This window comes from Mastomys coucha, unplaced genomic scaffold (genome assembly GCF_008632895.1).
Source record: "Mastomys coucha isolate ucsf_1 unplaced genomic scaffold, UCSF_Mcou_1 pScaffold14, whole genome shotgun sequence".
NCBI classification, from domain to species: Eukaryota; Metazoa; Chordata; class Mammalia; order Rodentia; family Muridae; genus Mastomys; species Mastomys coucha.
In genome coordinates, this window is record NW_022196896.1 from 74670143 (window position 1) to 74675547 (window position 5405).

Below are 5405 nucleotides of genomic sequence, written 5' to 3' on the forward strand. Positions count from 1 at the left end.
AGAATTTTAAAAGCAGTAAGGGAAAAAAGGCAAGTAACATATAAAGGCAGGCCTATCAGAATTACAGATTTCTCACCAGAGACTATGAAAGCTAGAAGATCCTGGGCAGATGTCAGACAGACCCTAAGAGAACAAAAATGCCAGCCCAGACTACTATACCCAGCAAAACTCTCAATTACCATAGATGTAGAAAACAAAGATATTCCATGACAAAACCAAATTTACACAATATCTTTCCACAAATCCAGCCCTACAAAGGATAATAGATGGAAAATGCCAACACAAGGAGGGAACTACACCCTAGAAAAAACAAGAAAGTAATCTTCTGTCAGTGAAGCCAATAGAAGATAGCTACACAAACATAAAAATAACATCAAAAATATCAGGAAGCAACAATCATTAGACCTTAATATCTCTTAACATCATCAATGAACCCAATTCTCCAATAAAAAGACATAGACTAACAGAAAGGATACATAAACAGGACCCAGCATTTTGCTGCATACAGGAAATGCACCACACCTCAGAGTAAAGGGCTGGAAAACAATTTTCTAAGTAAGCAAATGATCCTAAGAAACAAGCTGGAGTAGCCATCCTAATGTCGAATAAAAGCAACTTTCAACCAAAAGTTATAAAAAAGGATAGGGAAGGACACTTCAAACTCATGAAAGGAAAAATCTACCAAGAAGAACTCTCAATTCTGAACATATGTGCTCTAAATTCAAGGGCACCACATTCATAAAAGAAACTTTACTAAAGCTCAAAGCACACATTGCACCTCACACAATAATAGTGGGAGACTTCAACACCCCACTCTCATCAATGGACAGATCGTGGAAACAGAAACTAAACAGAGACATTGAAACTAACAGAAATTATGGACCAAATGGATTTAACAGATATCTATAGAACATTTCATTCTAAAACAAAAAATTATACCTTCTTCACAGCACCACATAGTACCCTCTCCAAAATCAGTCATATAATCAGTCACAAAACAAGCCTCAACAAATACAAGAAGATTGAAATAATCCATGCATCCTATCAGATCACTACAGACTAAGGCTGGTTTTCAATAGCAATAAAAACAACAGAAAACCCACATACACATGGAAGCTGAACAATGCCCTATTCAATGATAATTTGGTCAAAGAAGAAATAGGGAAATTAAAGACTTTTTAGAATTTAATGGAAATGAAGGCACAACATACCCAAACTTATGGGACACAATGAAAGCAGCTCTAAGAGGAAAGCTCAGCTCTGAGTGCTTCCAAAAAGAAACTAGAGAAAGCATATGCTACCAGCTTAACAGCACTCCTGAAAGCTCTAGAACAAAAAGAAGCAAATACACCTAAGAGGAGTAGACAGCAGGAAATAATCAATCTCGGGGCTGAAATCAACCAAGTAGAAACAAAAAGAACTATACAAAGAATCAACAACACCAGGAGCTGGTTCTTTGAGAAAATCCACAAGATAAACACTTACCCAGACTAACCAGAGGGCACAGAGACAGTATCAAATTAACAAATCAGAAATGAAAAGGGAGACATAACAACAGAAACTTAGGAAATTCAAAAAAATCATCAGATCCTACTACAAAAGCCTATATTCAACAAAACTGGAAAATATGGATGAAATGCACAATTTTCTAGACAGATACTGGTACTGAAGTTAAATCAGGATCAGATAAGCCACCCAAACAGTCCCATAACCCCTAAAGAAATAGAAGCAGTTATTAAAATCTCCCAACCAAAAAAAGCCCAGGACCAGATGGGCTTAGTGCAGAATTCTATCAGACCTTCAAAGAAGACCTAATACCAGTACTCTTCAGACTATTCCACAAAGTAGAAGCAGAAGGAACACTACCCAATTCATTCTATGAAGCCACAGTTACACTCCGTATTTTCCCTTGGAGATGGAATAGCTTCTGTCTAATCAAGAACTTTTCACAATTTCCTTTGTTAGAGGACTTCGTATGAGATTTTTTTCTACTTCTATCATGTTTAAAGTTCCAAATAGACTTTAAAAATTGGTTGAGTGCATATTACTTTTAGCTTCAGAAGATATCATATATATTTTACAGTCATTTAACTATTATATATTATTTTGGTGACTTAAAAAATGTCAATACTGAGTTGTATACTTTAAAATAAATTTTATTAGTTTAATAAAAAATAAAAAAAACCCTAACCATTGGACATGGATAGTTTATCTGACCTTGCAGAGGACTCAAGTTCATTTTCCAGCATCCACATGGTGACTCACAACCTTCTGTAACTCCAGTCCCATCCAGGGGACCTGACAGCCACTTCCAGCTTCCATGGGCACCAGAGATGCATGTGGCACACATACATGCATGCAGGCAGAACATTCAGACATAAAACAAAATATTAAAAAACCAAAAAAAGCAAAAACATAATACTAATAACATAAACCATTATACACCTCCTTCTGACAACATTCACAGGCTTGTCATTTAGAACTACCTCACATATACATATACACTATGCACGCCGGAATTCAGGGCACCTGGAAACCTTATTTCCCCCATCACAACCAGCATCTCAAAGAGTAGAAGGAAGCTCCACAGATTGGGGACTGGGCAACTACTAAACTTCATAGCTGAACAGATTCATGTAAAAGAAAACATGTTTTCAGTAAAATGACTTTTAAATTTCAAAATACTAGTGATTCTTGATCCAAGTCCCAGGCCACCATCATAGACATCTGGATGTTTGTAAGACATCTGGATGTTTGTAAGAACCTTGTTTCTTTTATTTGAAACTTCTACCATTGATTACCTATAGTTGCCATGGTTTCAAATTCAAGCCATGGCTGGTTTACAGTACAATGTCTGTAATTCCAGTACTTGGAAGGTGGAGACAGGGGGATCAAGAGTTCAAGGCGAGCCTCTGCTATATGACAAATTTAAAGCCTGCCAAAATATTCATCTTTATCTCTAAGAATGGTGAATTTATGAGTTTAATTCCATGAAAGTAAACTTGCCACCTCTGCCTGTAGCTTCTGCTAACACAGAGCAGTTCTGCACATGACCAGCCAGAGGTATGTATGCATCCAACCTCAAGTCAGGAAGAAATGACCCATGGAATCACAAAAACCTCTCATATTCTCAGACTGTACAAACCTACAACTCAGTATTCATGAGCCAAAGCACAAGGTAATTGACTTTTATACGAAGTACTTTTTTTTTTTTTTTTTGGTCTTTCAAGACAGGTGTGCACCACCACTTATTTATTTTTAGAGAAGTACTTTTTAACTTAACAAAAATGGCTTTTAAAATTCACTTCAGCCGGGCGGTGGTGGCGCATGCCCTTAGTCCTTGCACTTGGGAGGCAGAGGCAGGCGGATTTCTGAGTTCGAGGCCAGCTTGGTCTACAGAGTGAGTTCCAGGACATCCAGGCAGAGAAACCCTGTCTCGAAAACAAACAAACAAACAAAACAAAAACAAACAAACAAAAAAAGAAATTCATAAAAAAAAATTCACTTCAAGGTAGGGAAGATGCCTCAATGGATAAGAGCACTAGCCACCCAGTCCCTGGAACCTATATAAAAGGCTATATGCAGTAGTACACATATGTAACCATACACTCCTAAGGAGAATGGGAAGTAGAAACAGGAGACCCTCCCTGAAACTTAGGGATCAGCTAGTCTGACGTGCATGGCAGAGGTACACGAACAAGAGAGACCCTATCTCAAAGCAAAGTGGAAGGTAAGAACTAGTTTGGAAAGTTACCCTCTGACCTCTACTTGCATGATCACATGCACACATCATATACACACACCATAAGTGAAACTCTTCATGCTCTCCTAGTCCCTTAGAATAAATACCTCAGTTTATGTCTATAGCAGGAAGGCACCAGTAATTTAATAGGGTAAATACAATCACACCAGCCTTGACACACAGGCCAGAAAAACCAAGGGAAACATTTTTGGAAAGCGCATAGGATGCTGAGATCATTTGCCCATTCCATAAAGGAACCCAAGCTAAAGGTGTCATGGCCACCAAGTGAAGGGCTGGTGAGATTCCCTGCTTGTCCAGGGCTTGTTTTCTGGCACTGCTTGACAGGTTGTGGACCCTAGGGGAAAACCTACTACTATTCCAACAAGTGGACATAGCAATGAAATGACTCCGGATTTCTTGCTGTAGCAGTAGATCAACATCACTCAGCTCTCATCAGAGAAACTGTTTCCTGCTGTAGGTGACAACCCACAGAGTCCCACAATGTACAGAAAATGAGGATGTTTGGAGTGCCCAGCCCTAAATGGGAAGTTTATGGTCAAACCAGCCTGTAAGGCTCAGGGAATGATTGCAAGGCCTGAGGTAGTAAATAACTTAAAAAGAAGTATTTAACAGACATAATAAGAGAGATGTCCTTGTGAACCTAGAGCAACCGTGACAGTAATTACGAGATAAACCAAGCTCAAGCCAGACAAAACACATAGTTTGGAGAGGGAAGGCATGAAGTCCCACCTAGCTGGAGATCTATTGATATTTGATTGGTGCTGGGTGAGGGAAGGTTCGTTTTTTTGTTTTGTTTTGTTTTTTGTTTTTTGGTTTTTTTTTGTTTCTTTTTAATGACATGAAATGTGGTCCATAGGCCATACTCCAGAGCAAATTCTCAGACTCAAGAATAGTCAGCTACCCCAAAGGACTCTGTGGACTTAAAAGGGAGGATGACAAATAACAATGACAACATTTTACAGTGACTGGTTAGGAAACATGAATCTGAGTCTGATTCATCCACCCTTGTCTGATTGTCACTAAGGCCATTTATATCTCCATAGTCAAAGCTGTGTTTGAATCCCAGGCTCCCCTTGTAGCTTCATAATTCAAATCCATGCACTGTGGATCAAAAGGCTGGGGAAGAAAGAATGCCTTCGCCTTCTGACTAGTTTCATCTTCAGGTGATAGACAGGGTACTGATGCCTTTAGGCTTTGGTTTTCTCAGTTATAATGTGTGAATCTTGATCAGTGCTCTTCAAATACAAGGACCATCTTGAAGCATCAAATAAACAAACAAACAAAAAGACAAGAGCCATGCTCACTTCGGCAGCACATACATTCTAAAATGGGAACGATACAGACAAGATTAGCATGGCCCCTGTGCAAGGACGACATGCAATTTTGTGAATTGTTCCATTTTTTTTTTTTTTTTTGATAAAAGTAATAGAAGCTGGAGGCATCATACTAGACCAACGAGTCATTGCAATGAATATTTGCAAGCAAAGAAGTGTGGACAAAAGGTATATTGTGGGGCACCCTGTGACACACTACAACTTCCACAATGTTTTTTTTTTCTCTGTTGGAGTAGGGTTGCAAGGGTAAAGAATGGATATGAAAGGAGAGGTGATGAGTGGGATTGAGTGCATGACGTGAAATTCAC

General features: G+C 38.8%; 1 non-coding gene across 1 annotated transcript; it reads left to right on the plus strand.

Moving 5' to 3' along the window:
* The first annotated feature begins 5059 nt into the window (after positions 1-5059).
* Positions 5060-5168, plus strand: LOC116089533. The gene has a single exon (XR_004118338.1). It is a non-coding gene; the product is annotated as a U6 spliceosomal RNA (small nuclear RNA).
* Positions 5169-5405: the final 237 nt, after the last annotated feature.